At 44.3% G+C, this 21,505-nt stretch overlaps 1 protein-coding gene and 1 long non-coding RNA gene across 3 annotated transcripts in view; both read left to right on the plus strand.

Annotated features, from left to right (window-relative positions):
• Nucleotides 1-21,505, plus strand: part of TXLNG (taxilin gamma) — a 94,773-nt gene that overhangs the window by 14,461 nt on the left and 58,807 nt on the right. The window lies entirely within an intron of this gene.
• LOC138672138 (uncharacterized) lies at nt 1,071-4,323 on the plus strand. The gene is made up of 3 exons (XR_011319602.1): nt 1,071-2,505; nt 2,723-2,908; nt 3,067-4,323. It is a non-coding gene; the product is annotated as an uncharacterized lncRNA (long non-coding RNA).

A 21,505-nucleotide genomic window follows, 5' to 3' on the forward strand; every position in this document is an offset into this window, starting at 1 on the left:
TTTCCGTTTTTTTCATAAATAATCGCAAGTAATATCGAAGAAATGTTTCACTAACATGAAGTACAATATGTCACGAAAAAACAATCTCAGAATCAGCGGAATCCATTGAAGCGTTCCAGAGTTATAACCTCATAAAGTGACAGTGGTCAGAATTGCAAAAATTGGCCCGGTCATTAAGTACCAAATTGGCTCTGTCACTAAGGGGTTAATGCACCTTCCTGAAAAACATCAGACTTGATAATGTCCAGGACTGGACTAAAGGTACCGTCACACTCAGTGACGCTGCAGCGATATAGACAACGATCCAACCTAAACTAGATCGCTGGAGCGTCGCTGTTTAGGTCGCTGTAGAGACGTCAAACACAGCAGCTCCAGAACGATGCAGGAGCGATCCAGTGACTTAACAGCGACTCACTTATCATTCTCGCTCCATGTAAAAACTTTGCTGGCGTCGTTGCTTTTGATGTCAAACATGACGATACACGCCGATCTAGCGACCAAATAAAGTTCTGGACTTCTAGCTCCCGACCAGCGATAGAACAGCGGGATCCAGATCGCTGCCGCGTGTCAAACACAACGAGATCGCTATCCAGGACGCTGCAACGTCACAGATTGTTGTCGTTCTCGTTGCAAAGTTGCTGAGTGTGACAGTACCTTAAAGGTACCTTCACACTGAGCAACTTTCCAACGAGAACGACAGCGATCCGTGACGTTGCAGCGTCCTGGATAGCGATCTCGTTGTGTTTGACACACAGCAGCGATCAGGATCCTGCTGTGACATCGCTGGTCGTAGCTAGAAGGCCAGAACTTTATTTGGTCGTCAGGTCGGCGTGATTCGTCATGTTTGACAGCAAAAGCAACGATACCTGCTATGTTTTTTCATGGAGCGAACAACCAGCGAGAACGATAAGTACGTCACTGTATCGCTCCTGCATCGTTCTGCTGTTGCCGTGTTTGACGTCTCCTAGCGACCTAAATAGCGACGCTGCAGCGATCGGATCGTTCTCTATATCGCTGCAGCGTCGCTTAATGTGACGGTACCTAACTCTCACAGCTAGATTTCCAATTTGCATGAAAAAGGCCTTTCGCAGCTACAGTGACTTTACAGTATCTATTAGGGAATGGGAATTTATGTTGCTTCCTATTATGTGTCAGTGAACCTGCCCTTAAAAGAGTGTTCTCAAGTTAGGGGATAGCTTTTCAATTGCCGGGGGTGCAACTGGTGTGGCAATCATGGTCCCAAGAACCAGGGCTTTGAACAGGCCCAGTTGAATGGAGCAGAGGTCGATCATGCGCACCGCCTTACCATTCATTCTAATAGGAGTGCTGAAGATCAACTGAGCGCTACGCTCAGCAATCACCGGTGCTCCCTTTAAGAATAAATGGAGCGGCAGTGTGCATGATCGACCCACGCTCCATTCAGCTTTGGCTCTTTAGATCCCCAGTTCTCGATATTGGTGGGGGCCATGACGGTTGGACCCCAAGTGATCAGAAAATTCTCTTCCTCCGGATAGGGGATACATTTTTAGAGTACAGAACACCCCATAAAAAAAACTCCAATTAAAAATGTTATCCCATTAATATATTGCAGTCCTTATTTTACATAGCACTGTGTACGTAGAATTGCTATGAATTGCTATTTTTTCCTTTCTACCCAGCTATTTCTTCCCTTTTCCATTAGCTCTATGACCTCACGTGATTAAAAACTGCCAGTCTGAATCCTTCTAAGGCCGGTTTCACATTTGCGGTTGTGTCCGCAGTGTTTCATCCGCAAAAATCCGCATGCATTGTGTATTCCTATATTTAACATTAGGAGCGCAAGGGTCTGCGTTTGATCGCATTTGGCCGCGTTTGACGACGCATGCGGCGTTTCGTAGTCTGCGTTTTGGCGCAGTAAACGCTACATGTAGTAATTTTGGAGGCGTCAATTTGCCGCCTAGAAACGTATGCGGTTGTTAGTGGCACAAATGCGCCAAAAAAAACGCATTGCAGTCTGTGAGCGCATGCGTCCGCAAGCACATGTGTTTGCTTGCGTTCGTGAACGCATGCTTTGCTCCAGAGAAAAACATGTCTAGACACTGATAAGCCACCCCCCACATACAAGGTGATAACTGGAGGGAGTGGACAGTTGCAGGTCACTACGCACCAGACAGAGAAGCAGAGCAGACAGACCAAAGCACCTTGGAGGAAACAAGCCTGTGAACAATGTGAGTATATCCTAGCCAATGCCTTTATTTTCTATTTTCTGTTTCTACATGTCCTAATTTCTGCCCTTTCTTTCTGCATGCATCAGAATGTCTTCTTCTGATGAGGAGCAATGTTCTGGGCCTTCTGAAGTAGAACATGTCAGTGAAGTGAGTACTCACCTCGTCAGATTGGTAAGTATTCACTGTCACATCTACACATATGACATTTTTTTTTTCATTTCTTTAGAGTTGTTCTTCTACTGAGGCAGAGGCTGGGCAGGAGCAGCGGAGTCACGGTCGGGTGGCAAGGCGGCAGCGTGTACGTATACAAGGCTGACAGTTTACTGTATCCTCACTTTAGTATTCTTGAATCTTCCTTTCTTTACTTTCCTTTCCTCTTTCTTTACATTTTTCTTCTGGACTCCTTTTGTATCTTGAAATTCCTTATTCATACCATTTCTCATCCTCTGTTTTCTTTCTTTTCCTTATGTTAATATATCCAACATTAATGTCTTTATTTAATTTTTATGTTCCAGAACGGGATGAAGACCTCATAGAAAATGACCTCCTCATCTCCCTGGTCCAGGAGCGAGTCCCGTTGTGGGACACCCGGGTTCCACAGCACTCGGACAATGTGATGATCCGGCGCCTATGGAATGAGGTGGCTAAAGCGATGTGGGATGGCTGGGACAACGCCCCTACTCGGGTCCGAAATGCATTTTGTAAGTATTGCAATGCAGTGAAGCAGCAGAGACCTTGGTCGTGCTCACATAACTGTGTGTGATGAGAGAAACTCTCAGGAGTTTCTCTCATCACACACAGTTGTGTGAGCATGGCCAAAAGTACATTGTGTAACCATAATTTTTTGCATTTTCAACAGTGCAGGAAGTCAAAACACGTTGGCGTTCGATGAATGACCGCTTCAACAAGGAGCTGCGTCAAGAGATCCGTGGTTCAGGAGCAAGGATCCGAAAGTACAAATTCTCTCGTGCATTAGGTTGTGTTATATTGCCATAATCTGTATGTTTCTATTCCACAGGATTTGGCGTTAATTTTTGGTATTAATTTTTTTTCCTTTTTTCACAGCACATGGAGCAGCACTGTTGGCCCAGGTTCTGGAGCGGTCCTTCATGAGACAGCCACGGACCCGTCCCAGCCATCCTCCAGCGCTGCAGCAAGTGGGCCTGCCACACTACCTGGAGACCAGGAAGCTGGTGCATCAGGTGTTCCCCTTTCCCAGTCCTCTGCCTCTGCCCCTTTTTTTTTTGGGGGGGGGGGGGGGCTCATCCCGGCAGCGGCAGAGGGCAGCGGACAGGTCCCTCATGCCCGAGTTTTTGCACTTGAGCTCGGTTTTTCACGAAGGACTCAAGGCTTTGGGTGACCGAATGGATATTTCCCTTAGCCACATGATTACACGTATCCAGGAGGTCACCAAAAGCCTTGACCAAGTAAAAGCCGACCTGTGCCTTCACTGTCACGATTAACCTAAATGCCGACCTCTGCTGCATACCACTGCACGGCCACCTCTATTCCTAGCACTGCCGGACACCAGTACAGCTCCACCTCCATGCCGAGTGCTGTAGGACAGCCCACCGCCACCACCATGACAACCGCTGGTCCTGCTTGGACCTCCTCCACTGACACGACGATGCAGCAGCAGGACCCTGGCATGGCCTTCCGTACTGCCACCACCACGATGCAGCAGCAGGACCCTGGCATGGCCTTCCAACCGCAACCATTCAGCTGCAGCAGCAGCGGGACAGAGACTGACCGTTCGGCCACTATGACAAGGCTGCAAGAAAAGAGCCTGCCGAGGCTCTCCAGACCGCAGCGCCGATCCGAAAAAGGGAAAAAGAAACAGCGGACTATCTCTATTCCTCCCCCCTCACCACCCAATGTGTCTGTAATGTCAGGTTTGTCTCACCCTTCCAGTGTGTCTCAGCCCTCTCATGTGTCGAGCTCCATCCCCGATCTGCCAGACCCCAGTAAATTGATTGCCCCTTCTCCTGCCACCCCTGCGTCGTCCACAGTGAGTCAAGCTTCACAGCTACATACCCCCCGTCTCCATCACTCTACCCCAAGCAGGCGCAGTTAATTTTTTTTATAGTTGTTAAAAATAAATAAATAATGTTTTTTGCCCCCAAAAAGGTTTGGTTAATTGTGTATTTCGCCGCCGGCAACACACCGTGCGCCAAATAAAAAACTGCGCCACACACTTTATTTTTTGGCCACATCATAGCGCCAGTAGTTTGCAAATACAGCACTTCAGATTTGTGTGTCTTTAGTATAGAGATATGAGGTGGGCCAAAAAATTTATACTTGTATTTTCTCCATAATCTCTTCCTTCTGCTTAGTCTGTGACTAGTGTTGCAGACTGAAGAGAAAATGGTGGCAATACAATGCAGAACTATACTCAACAGGTCAGGTGTCCAAAAACTCATTAGTTAGGACACCTGACCTGGTGAGTAGAGAACTGCCTGGTATAACCTCCATTTTCTCTTCTGTGTACGTAATCTATTTCACACAAAGTGAAGGGACGATGGCGGTCATACACGTCATATCAATAGTCACCTGGACATGTGTCAGAAATAGTGAATTCATGAGGCTGTTATATGTGCATCATGAATTCATTATTTCTGACACCTGACTTGATGAATATAGATCTGTTTTGTAGGACAGTCATTGTCTCTTCAGTCTGTGTCCAATGGATACTGCAGAACAGAATCAGGACGCAATGACGTCAACAACCTTACCACTAAAACAACATGGCTGCCGTCACACTAGCAGTATGTGGTCAGTATTTTATATTAGTATTTGTAAGCCCAAACAAGGAGTGGAACAATTAGAGGAAAATTGTAATTACATATCTAACACCTCAGCCTTTATCACCCACTCCAGGTTTTGCATTACAAATACTGATATTATATACAGACCAAATACTGCTAGCAGGGCTGTGGATTCGGTAAGCCACAGTTGCGACTCCGACTCCTGGATTTTATCAGGTTCCGACTCCGACTCCTTCATAAATGGCCAATTCGTAACAATAAATTTACTGTTGTAAAATATTAACATTGTGCTTATTCAGTTTCTCACCATCATATAAGTAATCAGACCACTTAGAGCAAAAACTATATTTATTAGAATACAATTGAATATAGCAAATAACTTTTATAAACTTTTCTAAACTCTTGTAAGTAAATATGCAATAAACACTGTTATGCAGTTAATAAGAAGAAATCTGTAAATTTGTCCCCAGAAGAAGTATTGCCTCTGTCAGATCCTCCTTCATGGATGCCCTCAAATCTGATCTAATTATTTTGAGAGCAGAGAACAACCTCTCTGCACTAACTTGGGTTGGTGGCAAAGCAGTAACCACTCGGGCAACATCTCTCACAATGTCAGGATACAGGGGAATCGCTTGTTGCACTGTTATTTTTGATGAACGGTCAAATTTCTCAATTTCTTTTAGTGCACATGAAAAATTCTGCTGAAATGTACTGGCTGTGTTCTTATCTGCTTATCACTGTTGTTCATAGTTTGATAGAACATATATATTTGAGTAACATTTATAAAATTCATATGAAAGTTCAATTATGAAATATTAATAAATTTTTTTTAAAGCTGGAGTCAGTACATTTCTACCGACTCCGGCTCCAACCAAAACTAACTCCGACTCTGACTCCACAGCCCTGACTGCTAGTGTGAGAACAGCCTTGGTTTGTAAAAGAAATATATAGGAGACACGGTCAAGACACCAAAAATTAAAGTTTAACGAAAAATCTTAGTAACATTAAGAAAATAACTGGTACAGATAAAATCACAACAGGACATTTACACAACATTAGTTAAGTAAAAAGGGCAGCACACTGCAGCGCCAAAACATGCAAACTTGAAAACACGAAATTTGAACTGCATTACTGCACTAGAAATATGAAAAATGAGAGCTTTTAGCGCATAAAAATGGCCATATTTATGTGTACCTCGTAGCCACTTTACGGCATCTCTCTTATACGAGGTCTTACGCTTGACCTACCTCGCTGAGAATAAACGTCTCCATCTGAATGGGTACATGTGAAACCTCTTCTTGGACTCAAATTCTCTCTCTCTGTGGAGGGGTATTAGACCTACTATAATTAAAACACCTGTGGCTAGGAGGCGGGAGTGCACGATCAGAAGGCTAGAGAATACATTTCAAAAACCTGACCTGCACATCCAAACATAGACTGAGTGTGAACAGGTGCTGAACCCAGAGTCGCCAACTCGTATATAGTTAAGTAAAAAGGGCAGCACACTGCAGCGCCAAAACATGCAAACTTGAAAACACGAAATTTGAACTGCATTACTGCACTAGAAATATGAAAAATGAGAGCTTTTAGCGCATAAAAATGGCCATATTTATGTGTACCTCGTAGCCACTTTACGGCATCTCTCTTATACGAGGTCCTACGCTTGACCTACCTCGCTGAGAATAAACGTCTCCATCTGAATGGGTACATGTGAAACCTCTTCTTGGACTCAAATTCTCTCTCTCTGTGGAGGGGTATTAGACCTACTATAATTAAAACACCTGTGGCTAGGAGGCGGGAGTGCACGATTTTGAAATTTACACAACATTGTCCTGCCATGACAGACGTCCAATATCCGAATAAAAAAAGGCAGCAAATTGGTCCCGCATGTGGCCAATTTCAGCTGTTGACCGCAGTGGGTGATGCTGGTAATCGGGCAGTGGGTGTGCAACTGGTTCATCAAGTTCAATGTTGGGCCGTTCCTTAGCCATTGTGTAATTGTGCTGAACCACACAGGCTTTGACCACCTCGTCGATTGTATCCATTTTTAGATTAATGGCTGATGCAAGAATGCGCCATTTTGAGACTAGAATACCAAAGGTACATTCAACTGTTCTTCGGGCCCTGGTCAGTCTGTAGTTAAAAATCCTTTGTGTGGTTCAAGTCCCGACTAGAATATGGCTTCAGTAGGTTTTCACACATCTGAGAGGCCTCATCCCCAACCATAACAAATGGCATTGGTGGACCTTGAGTGTTGGGGAGAGATCGTAGCAGTGGAAAATTAAAATTTTTGCCATACACACGGCGGCCCATATCAGAGTTCTTAAAAGTCTGGGAATCGTTGCCAAGGCCAAAAGCTCCAATGTCCACGGCGATGAAGCGACAGTCATCATCGGCTATTGCCATGAGCACAACTGAAAAATATTTCTTATAATTGAAGTACTCCGATCCTGTTCTGGCTGGTTTGATAATGCGGATGTGCTTTCCATCCACCGCTCCCAAACAGTTGGAGAAATCGCACACACTCCAGAATTAGTCCGCAATTCCAATCCACATGTCCAAGGTGGGTAGGGGTATAAACTCATCCCGGAGTACATTCCACAGAGCCTGGCAGGTGTCCGCAACTATTCCGGACAGGGTGGATATTCCAAGTCAGTATTGGAAGTGGAGGGATGATAAACTCCGGTTGCCAGAAATCTGGAAGAAAAAAAGAAATAAAAAACAATTACAATCAATTCTATTTATGGTGTTGTCATGCTAAAGACATGTCTGAACACACAACATTAGCACTGGCATTGGTACAGATTTGTTACGTACCTTAATGTAACCAGCAGATGTTCCTCTGGTGGAATCGCTCTACGGAGCTGGGTGTCCGGTTTCCGTATGGCTCCTTGGATACGAGCAAGCAAATCCCGGAACGAGCCTTGCGACATCCTTGTATATTCCGGGAATTTGTCCGGGTTGGCATTAAGCTCGCCATACAGCGTGTGATAGGCTCCACGTCTCTCACGTAATTCAATAATGGGGTGTCTCCAAAAACGCCTACGACATCTCCTTTTCCATCTTTCGCGATTTCTGTCTTGCTTCCAAGCAAACGCACAGGCAAGAAACAGCTTGATGCTTAATTCCAGGTTGAAATAAAAGCTCTCCATGCGAAGATCTATCATGACACAGGATACAGGAGCAAAATCGGAAGATTTCAGCTGTTCAAGGGTCTATATAAAGATATCCCATAATACACGCCCTCTGTAGTCACATTGGCGGTGTCTGGTTATCTAGATTTTTCTCCTGTAAAATTTGTCACCATGGACTCCAAAAACGCAACGCAGGAAAAAACGCATACAAACGCAGCGTTTCTTTAACCGCATGCGTTTACGCGTGCGTCTAAAAAATGCCGCATTTATATGCGTTTTTTCCTGCACTTGCAGATGCGGATTAAATGGTGCGGATTCTTACGCAAATGTGAAACTAGCCTTACGGTACCTTCACACTCAGCGACGCTGCAGCGATACCGACAACGATGTCGATCGCTGCAGCGTCGCTGTTTGGTCGCTGGAGAGCTGTCACACAGACAGCTCTCCAGCGACCAACAATGCCGGTAACCAGGGTAAACATCGGGTTACTAAGCGCAGGGCCGCGCTTAGTAACCCGATGTTTACCCTGGTTACCATCGTAAAAGTTAAAAAAAACAAACACTACATACTTACCTTCCGCTGTCTGTCCCCGCCCGGCGCTGTGCTTTCCTGCACTGACTGTGAGCACAGCGGCCGGAAAGCAGAGCAGTGACGTCACCGCTGTGCTTTCCGGCTGGCCAGCGCTCACAGCCAGTGCAGAGAAGCACAGCGCTGGGGACAGACAGCGGAAGGTAAGTATGTAGTGTTTGTTTTTTTAACTTTTACGCTGGTAACCAGGGTAAACATCGGGTTACTAAGCGCGGCCCTGCGCTTAGTAACCTGATGTTTACCCTGGTTACCAGTGAAGACATCGCTGAATCGGCGTCACACACGCTGTTTCAGCGATGTCTGCAGGGAGTCCAGCAACGAAATAAAGTGCTGTACTTTCTGCAGCGACCAACGATGTCACAGCAGGATCCAGATCGCTGCTGCCTGTCAAACTGAACGATATTGCTAGCCAGGACGCTGCAACGTCACAGATCGCTAGCGATATCGTTCAGTGTGAAGGTACCTTTAGTCAGACCCATATACTTTTATATCTCATGAACCTACAACTCTCAGTATCTCCTTAACAATGGTAAAGATTTGCTGGGAGGTTATATCAGTCATTACCAGATTGTGGACCATACAGGAACCACAGCACTAGCACTGATAAGACATAGTCAGTACCAACAAGTAAACCTTTACATCCAGATACCTTATAGATGACCTCTTATCTGATTGAGTCTTTTCGTCTCCAACTTGTCAGACACCATGATGACTTTTCACATCCACAACTCTTCTCTGCAGACTTCCCTCTTCTCCGGTCTTCTGCAGCACATCCCGACACTGTGCCCTTTAAAAATAAGTGTTATTAAAATGTCCTCTGCATAAAAATATGTCCTTATGATTACCTAAATAAGCCTCCTATAGTATATGTCCTCCACACTTTCTCGCCTTAATGAGCTATACCTGCCACACTGCCATTATCAGCTATAACCACTACACTATCTGCCCTTATGAACCACTTCCTATACCAGGGGTGGGGAACCTCGGGCCCCAGGGCCATTTACGGCCGTCGATGACCTTTTATCAGGCCCCCGAGCAGATTCTCAGGGACCACATTCTTGGGCAGGGAGGTGTATTTTGATTATAACAAGCTCATTAATTTCTTCTTGCTCTGTTAGCACACACACGCAGTGTTTACTACTGAACACTGAAGGGCATGCAATGAAAGATTACGTCCTGAAACCATGGCCAGAGTCGGGATGTACTTTGTGGGCAGAGTTTGTACGGCCCCCGAAGGATGGTATAAATATCCAAATGGCCTTGGCAGAAAAAAACATTCCCCACCCCTGTCCTATACCATGCTTGCCCCGTGTCTAGTTTTCCCTTACACTCTCTATATCGCCACACTGTATCCCCACAATGTCAGTTTCTCTCTATACTGTGCCCTCATTTCACATTGCCATCTCTCCATAGCCATTCTGTGCCTCCTCTTCACACTATGCCCTCATACTGCCCACCACGTTGTCCTCTCAAACAATAACCACTCCTCACAATGTTCCCTCACGGCCGGTTTCACACGTCAGTGGCTCCGGTACGTGAGGTGACAGTTTCCTCACGTACCGGAGACACTGACTCACGTAGACACATTAAAATCAATGTGTCTCTGCACATGTCAGCGTGTTTTCACGGACCGTGTGTCCATTTGGAAAACACGGAGACATGTCAGTGTTCGTGGGAGCGCACGTATTACACGGACCACTTAAAGTCAATGGGTCCGTGTAAAACACATACCGCACACGGATGTTGTCCGTGTGCCGTGCAGGAGACAGCGCTTACAGTAGCGTGTGGTGCTGAAGCCCCATTCATTTCTTCTCTCCAGCAGCATTCGCTGGAAAGAAGGAATGAATAATCTTTATTTTAAAAACAAAAATAAAAAAAAATAAAAAGTTGCCGGTAATCTGCCCCCTCCCACCCCCTGTGCGCCCGCCCGCTGGCATTAAAATACTTAACCCAGCTCCCTCGGCGCTTGCATCCTCTCAGCGTCGCTGCTTGTCCTGTATGAGCGGTCACGTGGTGCCGCACATTACAGTGATGAATATGCGGCTCCACCTCCCTTAGGGGTGGAGCCACATATTCATCACTGTAATGGGCGGCACCACGTGACCGCTCATACAGGAGAAGCTGCGGCGAGGACAGGAAGCAGTGAGGGAGCCGGGTAAGTATTTTATTAACAGCGGGGGGGAGTGGGGGTTGGGTACAGGGATCTTTTTTTTAAACACCCCAAAAAATAAGATTTTTCATATCTTCTCTCCAGCGAACGCTGCTTGAGAAAATAAATGAATGGCGGCTTCAGCACCAGATGCAGGGGACAGCGCTTAACTGTAGCGCTGTCTCCTGCACGGTGCGTGTGGTACCCAGTTGGCACACGGATGCCACACTGATGTGCCACACTGATGTGCCACGTGACCACACGGACACGGATAATTCCGGTGCCGATTTATTTTTTTTCCGGTACTGGAATTATCTGGACGTGTGAGACTGGCCTACAGCAGTGTTCCCCAACTCCGGCCCTCAAGAGCCACCAACAGGTAATGTTTTCAAGATTTCCTTAGTATTGCCCAGGTGATAATTTCATCACCTTCACAGACAATAATTCCATCACCTGTGAAATCCTGAAAACAAGACCTGTTGGTGGCTCTTGAGGACTGGATTTGGGGAACACTGCCTTACATGGTATGATGGTGACCACAGTCACCATACAATGTGATATCCATAACATCCCCTAATATACAGTATGATGTACTCCCCAGCCCAGTATACAGTGATGCCTCCCACATATCCTATATAGTTTGTGTCTCCTCAGCCCATGAATAATGTTCCCCACAGATATATTATTTAATGTCCCCGCAATCCCTCTTGTCATGAATCTGGCAGCCAGTCCCACATACAGAGGGGAACATAAGTATTCGATACACTGCCCATTTTGCAAGTTTGCTCATCTACAAAGAATGGAGAGGTCTGTAATTTATATCATGGGTACACTTCAACTGTGAGAGAATCTGGAAATTTAAACCAGAAAATCACATTGTATGAAATAGAAACTAATTGTATGATTTTTACATAATGTGATTTTCTGGTTTCTATTTTTAGATTGTCTCTCAAAGTGAAGTGTACCCACGATAATATTTACAGACCTCTCCATTCTTTGTAGATGAGCAAACTTGCAAAATCGGCAGTATTTCAAATACTTATTTTCCCCACTATATGTCCCCCATTTATTGGCAAAAAAAGGCTTATACTAGCCTAATTCCCAGCTCCCAGTATTGCGCCATCGCAGTCTCGTCTTTCTTCTTGTGCGGATGTGGATGCTGGATGGCGCAATGACGGAATCATATTGTGGCCGTCTCCAACATCCGGCCTGTGCTCTGCTGTGGTGGAGTTCCCGGCAGTGCAGGGAGCTGATTACTGCTCATCTGCTCCTGTGCTAGGCGGCGCGGCTCTGCTATAAATTGGGTGCAAGGAGAGAGCAACAGCCAGGGCGCTGGGCAGAGTGGGGTGGGTGGTGTGAGTGACATCGCTCACTTATGTGCCTGCCCTTGGTGGCTGCTTATCCTGCCTATCCCTTTTCCTGGCCCTGATAGAAACGTACATATTTATAGGTTGAAAATGTGTCAGATTTTTTTTCAGGAAGTCCCGTTTTTTGGGTGTGTTTTTTTTTTTTTTTTTGCATCTTTTCATGGATCAATAAAGCTTTTTTGAAGGGGGGATGGGATTTTATACACCCTTTTCTTTCCCCACACTCAAGTCATGTGATTTGAAAGTCTTATATGGGATTTCAGTAATTTACCATAATTCTTATAAGCTAGGAATGGGCGGACCCAAACAGTAAAGTTCAGGGTCCATACTGAACACCTAGTGTCCGTGCACGGATCCTGAACAGGGACTTCTTCTTGAAGTCTGTGCTACCATTCAGGTTCGGCAGGTCGAATAAAGTTTGTTGAAAGGCTTCGCCGATGTGGGCACTTCCAGCTCAATCACAGCCATGACAAGTATTGGCATGACTGTAATTGGCTGAGGCACACTGTTTAACAAAAGAAAAGAAAAAAGTCCAGTACCCTATAATTTTGCTAAGCAGCTCCAGTAAAGCTGACTGCTGCACCCCCAGCTGTCAGCTTTATATTGGCTGATTATTAAAAATAGAGGGGTCCCACACATTTTTTGACAACCTGCCAACTAAAGCAGACAGCTGGGGGCTGGTATTCTCAGACTGGGAAGGGAACATGGATATTGGCAGTCCCCAGCTTAAAAATAGCAGCATGCAGCCACCCCAGAAAAGGCGCATCTATTGGAAGCACTAATCTGGTGCTTTGCCTGGCTCTTCCCACTTGTCCTGATGCAATGGCAAGCGGGGCAATATTTGTGGGGTTGATGTCAGCTGACATCAAGCCCAGGGGTTAGTAATGGAGAGGCATATATAAGACGCTCCCTTTACTAACCCCATAGTGAAAATTAAATACACACACAGAAACTCCTTTATTTAAAATAAACACAATTCATCCTCTTTTTTTTTTTCCCCCATTAATGTAAAAATAATAAAACCATATTCCTCACCTGTCCAACAACAATCAATTTGTTCAACGAAGAGGCCAACTCTGCTTCATTTGGATTAATGGCTCCTTAGGATAGGTCCGCAATTTCAGTTCAGTGTGGGGTCTTACCCCTAGAACCCCTACCAGTTAGCTGTTCTAAACTCCAGCTGTGCTGGATGTTAGCAAATTGAATGGAACTCTGCTCAATGTATACTGTTCACTGCCAGGTACTGCAGAACAGCTCCTACTCTATTAATTAGAAGTTATCTTGCAGTAGGTGTCAGCGACCGCTTGAGTAGGAGCTGTTCTGCACTACCTGGCAGCAGGCACTTTAATAGGAGCTGTTCTTTCCTTGTGTGGGAAGGAGCTGTTCTGCAGTACCTGGCAGTGGCTGCTACACAATTAAAACGCACTGTGCAGCTCCATTCAATGTGTTCATGGTATTTCCTGGCTTCCTTAGTTTGAGTTGATAGGTGGGGCTACAAGGTGTTGGACCCCAACGAATCTGATATTGGTGACCTGTCTTAAGGATAGGTCCTCAATATCTGGTGATCAGACCATGAAGAAAATGTCTTTCCACTTTTTAACAGTGTTTTTATAATTGTTGTTAAAACTCCCTTATTTCTCTTGGATTGTGTGTGTAAAAACTACATGTAATTGCCAGTCTCATGAACAGAAAATGACTTTTGAAATGGAGACTTTATTGGCTTATTTTCGCTTACTGTCTTTAGGCATCTATTCTTCAGAGGTACCCACTGGAAATAACCGCTAACATCCAGTCTGATATTCTAGTGTGCTACCGTTCTCTTATTTTTAAAAAAGCCTTTCCCCTTACAATAGTAATTATACAAATTGATTAAGTAGTTTAAGCATTTACCATAAATGTCCCAAAGTCGGAGGTCTTACCACTTGAAAACGTACTGGGCTGTCTTCTTTTGGCACCACTTGGCTTTCGTAAATGGTGTTGATCATGTGCACTCATTCTTGATGGCACCATTGGAGATACAGTAGCTGACTGTTGTGCTCAGGTTGTCTTTCAGTCCCATAACAAGGAATGGAGCTGTAGTGCACATGCTTTACCTCCTCCCCAATTCTTGGGATCGGAAGTTATGAGACCACTTCCAAACTTGAGAATACCCCTTTTTAAGTGGAACAATTGTTTCAGGAAAACCTTCCTAGAATGTGCCTTTCTACTGATCTCACTCCCTCCTAATTCATAGAACTTTGAGCCCCAACTGTTTTATATTTTTAATGGCAAAACCTGTTTTAACTAAATACACATTTTACCTTTTGAATTGACAGTTTTTAGACTGATCAGTTCTAGAGTTGAAGGAAGCAAATTTCTCTGATAGGAGACTATGTAATATATCCTTTTCATGTGCGTTATTGATTAAAAAAAATTTAAAATTACGCAAAAAAATTTTTTGTGTTCACAGTAGCCATAATTCCAGTTGTATTTTCTCTTGAAAATTGAATCGTATGCTTGGGTCTAAAGAAAGCTTTGTATTCATGACTCCATTTGTCCTTCTAATCTCTATAATGCATTATATATCCTAATTATTATTATTTTTTTTTTCCCAAAATAATTTTGCTTAACATGCTCCATGTTTCCTATGATTGTGAAGATTACACTGAATGAAGTGATGACCGCTGTAAAGTCCTACACTAGATAACCTCAGATAATCCTAATTTGTTGCGCCATCTGGCTCTCGAGATTATGTGGAATTTACTGCGCACTCTGATCTGTTCTTACTTCAAGGACAAAACTATTCAACTTCATCGTAACCCAAATGTCAGTATCTCTTTTCCTATACCCTGTGTGCACGCTAGAATAGATGTGCCTGCTCACTGTGCAATAGGTTACTCTTGGTAGGGTGGTGTCATTGCGATTCCAGAAATGGAACCACCAGTTTGGGATATTATGCATGTGACAATACCAACAGATATAAGATAGGTTTCGTTTTTTTTGGTGACCTATGGCTTTTAAAATTCGACATAAAGTTCTTACAGCTATTGCCTACATGGGATTATTTGAAAAATACAACATGGATGAGCTTTCATTCCTGTGACAAATCCTTCAGTGCATTCCCTGAAAGTCCTGCAGTGCTGTTATGTGAATGTCAAAAAATCCCTAAAAACCCTAGACTGCCTTTACTTTTAGGCCTGACATTCATAAGAGAGGTAGAGAAACCACATTGAATACTTCAAATCCCAACTGTCAGTGATGATCTTGTTAAGTAATATATATGGTTCAGCTGTTACATCTAGGATAGGAAAGTTTGTAGATGCAGCTCACCCCATCCAATATACAGGTGCTTCTCACAAAATTAGAATATCAAAAAGTTAATTTATTTCAGTTCTTCAATACAAAAAGTGAAACTCCTATATAATATATAGTCATTACAAACAGAGTGATCTATTTCAAGTGTTTATTTCTGTTAATGTTTGATTACGGCTTACAGCTAATGAAAATCCAAGAGTCATCATCTCAGTAAATTAGAATACTTTATAACACGAGCTTTAGAAATGATTTTAAAATCTGAAATGTTGGCCTACTAAAATGTGTGTTGAGTAAATGCATTCACTACTTGTTTGGGGCTCCTTTTGCATCAATTGCTGCATCAATGTGGCGTGGCATGGAGGCGATCAGTCTGTGGAACTTCTGAGGTGTTATGGAAGCCCCTTTTGCTTTGATAGCAACCTTCAGCCCGTCTACATTGTTGGGTCTGGTGTCTCTCATCTTCCATAAATGACAATCTTGACATAGATTCTCTATGGGGTTAAGGTCAGGCGAGTTTGCTGGCCAATCAAGCACGGTGATACTGTTGTGTTTCAACCAGATATTGGTACTTTTGGCAGTATGGACAGGTGTCAAGTCCTGCTGGAGAATGACCTATAATAATAATAATAATTATCATAATCTTATTTATATAGCGCCAAAATATTCCGCAGCGCTTTACAAATTATAGAGGGGACTTGTACAGACAATAGACATTACAGTATAACAGAAATCACAGTTCAAAATAGATACCAAGAGGAATGGGGGCCCTGCTCGCAAGCTTACAAACTATGAGGAAAAGGGGAGACACTAGAGGTGGATGGTAACAATTGCTTTAGTTATTCGGACGAGCCATAGTGTAAGGCTCAGGTGTTCATGTAAAGCTGCATGAACCAGTTAACTGCCTAAGTATGTAGCAGTACAGAAACAGAGGGCTAATAACTGCATAAAGTGTATGAGAACATGTTGCGAGGAACCTGATTGTTTTTTTTGGAATGGGCCACACAGGGATAGTTAGGTTAATGCGTTGAGGCGGTAGGCCAATCTGAACAAATTAGTTTTTAGGGCACGCTTAAAACTGTGGGAATTGGGGATTAGTCGTATTAACCTAGGTAGTGCATTCCAAAGGATAGGCGCAGTACGTGTAAAGTCTTGGAGACGGGAGTGGGAGGTTCTGATTATTGAGGATGCTAACCTGAGGTCATTAGCGGAGGGCTCGGGTAGGGTGGTAGACTGGTACCAGAGAGGAGATGTAGGGTGGTGCTGAGCCATGGAGTGCTTTGTCGATGAGGGTAGTAGTTTTGTACTGGATTCTTGAGTGAATGGGTAACCAGTGTAATGACTGGCACAAGGTAGAGGCATCGGTGTAACGGTTGGTAAGGAATATGATCCTGGCTGCAGCATTCAGGACAGATTGGAGCTGGGAGAGTTTGGTAAGAGGCAGGCCGATTAGTAGAGAGTTACAATAGTCCAGACAAGAATGAATAAGTGAAACAGTAAGAGTTTCTGCAGAGTCGAAAGTAAGAAAAGGGCGAATTCTAGAAATATTTTTGAAATGCATATAAGAAGAGCGAACCAGTGATCGGATGTGGGGGGTGAATGAAAGCTCGGAATCAAGTATGACCCCAAAGCAGCGGGCATGTTGCTTTGGAGTAATGATGGACCCGCACACGGAGATGGCAATGTCAGGCAAAGTTAGGTTAATAGAGGGAGAAAACACGAGGAGTTCAGTTTTTGACAGGTTCAGTTTCAGATAGAGGGAGGACATGATGTTAGAGACAGCGGTAAGACAATCACTGTTGTTTACTAAATAGGTCGGCGTGATAACAGGAGAAGTGTATAAAAAGCGGGAGATGACAAAAAGAAGTTTCCTAATTTGTTTGGATCCTACCGTCGTCCCTTTTAATAAGAAGAGATTTGGCCGGGGAAGGAAGTGTGCCTTTTCACCCGTTAGAGATCGGTCTAGATGGGATGATTGACGTAGACGAGGTACAAGATTTATGTTCCGTCTTTCCTCAAAGGAAAGGAAGAAGGAAGACATATGACTAGCAATCCTGGTGGGGGCTAGACTGTTACATTTCTGTTCAGAATGGTGAGAGATCACAAATAGTGTTTTGTACCCAAACACTGTATCTCAGGGTCTCACACTTGAGTTTATTCGTACCCCACGGGATAGTTTTAAATTGACTCCTATATGCTCTTCTCCCCTTAAACAGTCGACTTTAGAAGAAGAGGTGTTGTCTCTTGGTTCTAAGAATGTCCTTATAGAAGTTCCAAAATCTGATAGAGGAAAGGGATGTTATTCTCCCCTGTTTCTTATTGAGAAGCCTGAAAAGACATATAGGACCATCATAAATCTTAGACGCCTTAATAGTTACCTGGTCAAACATACCTTCAAGATGGAATCTATCAATACAACAATAAAGATGCTGTTTAAAGATTGTTTCATGGTAGTAGTGGATTTAAAAGATATTTATTATCATGTGCCCATTCATGCAGATTTCCAACAATTCCTAAGGGTAGCAGTATTAATGGGGGGAGTAGTTCACCATTTTCAGTACAGGGCACTTCCCTTCGGTATAACTTCTGCCCCTAGAGTATTTACTAAAATTATTGCACATTTACAGGAATCTAATCTTATTGTTCCCTACCTTGATGATTTCCTCATAGCAGGGAATTCAATGGATCACTGTTTGTCTCAATTAGAAATAGCTAGGGTTAAATTGGAGCACCTTGGTTGGAGTTGGATAATTACGGTAATTACAAGAGAAGCAATAGTGTGTGATAATCAGGGAGGAGGAAACTATTCCAAGAGGATTTGGGACTCTGCCTTCATATACATTGGGTGTGTTGGTCCCTTATAGTGAGGTCCATTTGGGGCCTGTCCTTGTCAGGACAGGAGTTACACAGGGGCTACAGGATAGACATGTGAATTTCAGCCCTGCCTCCTTTCACAAACCTGGATCTCTACTGTGTCGTGCGGAAGTATACAGTGTCCGGCAGCTTGGGTGAGATCAAACCATTACATTTTATATTGAGCACTGGTTCACCTGAGCACTCTATATTTTCTTTTTTGTTTGTGTCCTGTTGGGTGTGCATTTTTTAGTATTTATCATTAAAGGTTATACTCTTGGATAATTAATTATGAGAAATCTCTGTTGCAGCCCCTAAAAATTCAAAAGTTTTTAGGATTGTTAGGATTAGATTCAGATACACAACAGTGTCTTCTCCCTATTGAGAAATTAGATCAAATTCAGCGCCATGTATTAGGGCAATCAATACACCCTCCATGACCCTTCGACAAGCTATGTCCCTGCTAGGGTCCATCACATCATGCATCCCAGCGGTCAGATGGGCTCAATTTCATACTAGACCCCTACAGAAAGATGTTTTGATTAATGACAAGTCTTGAGGGGAGCCTTACGGAAAAAAATAACCTTGAGGCCGGTATCTCTTGAATCCCTAAGGTGGTGGCTAGATAGAGATAATTTATCGGCAGGGGTTCCCTGGGTAACAGATATAACCCGGGCGATACCTACTAGGGTTGAGCGACTTTTGTTTTTATAGGATCGGGTCGGATTTCACGAAACCCGACTTTTTCAAAAGTCGGGTCGAGTGAAATCGGCCGATCCTATAGAAAAGTCGGGGTCGGCCGAAGCACGAAACCCAATGCAGTGCATTGGGTTTCTAATGGTTCCCAGGGTCTGAAGGAGAGGAAACTCTCCTTCAGGCCCTGTGATCCATATTAATGTGTAAAATAAAGAATAAAAATAAAAAATATTGCTATACTCACCCTCGGACGCACCCTGGTTGTAACCGGGAGCCTTCCTTCCTAAGAATGAGCGCCTGAAGGACCTTTCGATGACGTCGCGGCTTGTGATTGGTCGCGTGAGCGGTCACATGACCAATCACAAGCCGCGACGTCATCGAAATGTCCTTCAAGCGCTGATTCTTAGGAAGGAAGGCTGCGGGTTAGAACCAGGGCGCGTCCGAGGGTGAGTATATACCTGTTAGGAATATACTCACCCTCGGACGCGCCCTGGTTCTAACCCCCAGCCTTCCTTCCTAAGAATCAACGCTTGAAGGACCTTTCGATGACGTCGCGGCTTGTGATTGGCCGCGTGACGCCCATGTGACCGCTCACGCGACCAATCACAAGCCGCGACGTCATCGAAAGGTCCTTCAAGCGCTGATTCTTAGGAAGGAAGGCTCCCGGTTACAACCAGGGCGCGTCCGAGGGTGAGTATAGCAATATTTTTTATTTTTATTCTTTATTTTACACTTAAATCGGAATTCCGATACCCAATCCCGGTATCTTAAACATATCGGGAATCGGTATCGGAATTCCGATACCAGATTCAGAAGATCGCCGACCTCATGGCCGACCCCACACAGGGGTCGGGTTTCATGAAACCCGACTTTGCCAAAAGTCGGCGACTTCTGAATCTGGCCGACCCGTTTCGCTCAACCCTAATACCTACAGATGCCAGCCCCTCAGGGTGGGGGGCCCACATGGGTGACATTGTGGTTCAGGGACAATGGGAACCATACAGAATGTCTTCATCCACCCAAAGGGAATTAATGACGATTGAGTTAGCAGTTAAAAAAACTCCTCATATATCTGCAGGGACACCACATCAGGATCCTCTTGGACAACCTGGTGGCAGTGGCCTATATAAATCATCAAGGTGGAACACGTTCCGAGGCTCTGATGCAGGTCACTGATTGCCTATTCCAAACGGTGGAGACAAATTTTCAATCTTTGACTGCTCTTCACATCAAGGGGAAAGCAAACGTAAAAGCAGACTTTCTCAGCCGCATTATACTAAGACAAGGGGAATGGTCTCTAAATGGAGACGTCTTCAATCAGATTGTCCGCCGATGGGGTCAGCCAGTGGTGGACCTATTTGCCACAAGAGACAACAAAAAAAGTAAAAACATTTTGTTCTTTGAATCCCAGGGAGAGTCCTCTGGTGGTGGATGCATTCCTAATAAAATGGGATTTTCCTTTGGCTTACGCCTTCCCACCATTGAACCTGTTACCAATAGTGGTGAGGAAAATCAGGGAAGATCGTGCGAAGGTCATTCTGATTGCTCCTTTCTGGCCCAGGAGAACCTGGTTCGCATGGCTTAGGACAATGTCGGTAGGCGATCCCTGGGTACTACCAGATATCCCGAATTTGCTTTTCCATGGACCGATATGCCATCCACAAGTGAAGGGACGCCATTTGACGGCTTGGAGTTTGAGCAGTCATTATTAAAAGACAAAGGCTTCTCCCCAAATTTGGGAGATGCCCTTCTAAAAAGTAGAAAACAGATAAAAACTAAAATCTACTCTAGAACCTGGAGAAAGTTCTTGGCCTTCTCAGATTTTAACATCAAAGAAGGGGTACCGATACGCCAAATATTAGAATTTCTGCAGAGGGGGTTAGAATTAAATCTTTCTGCAAGTACAGAGTGCAGGTATCAGCCCTTGGTGCCCTGTTCTCTTGTAATATTGCCAATAATTATTGGGTGTTGAGGTTCGTTAAGGCAGTCGATAGAGCTAAACCTTTGCATAAAAACAAGGCGGTACACCTAAATCTAGTCCTTTCATCTCTAATAAAAGACCCCTTTGAGTCCTTACATCAGTGTTCCCCAACTCCGGTCCTCAAGAGCCACCAACAGGTCTTGTTTTCAGGATTTCCTTAGTATTTCACAGGTGATTGAATTATTGCCTGTCCAGGTGATGTAATTATCACCTGTGCAATACTAAGGAAATCCTGAAAACATGACCTGTTGGTGGCTCTTGAGGACCGGAGTTGGGGAACACTGCCTTACATGAAGCCCCTATCAAAATGTTGTCCCTTAAAACAGCTTTTCTGGTAGCTATAACATCGGCTCACAGAATAGGAGACATCCAGGCACTTTCCAGACTACCCCCGTATACAGAATTCTTACAGGATAGGGTGATTCTCAGGCCGGACCCAGTTTACTTACCAAAAGTAGCATCCCAATTTCACAG

The sequence above is a fragment of the Ranitomeya imitator genome, chromosome 3 (assembly GCF_032444005.1).
Source record: "Ranitomeya imitator isolate aRanImi1 chromosome 3, aRanImi1.pri, whole genome shotgun sequence".
Lineage (NCBI taxonomy): Eukaryota > Metazoa > Chordata > Amphibia > Anura > Dendrobatidae > Ranitomeya > Ranitomeya imitator.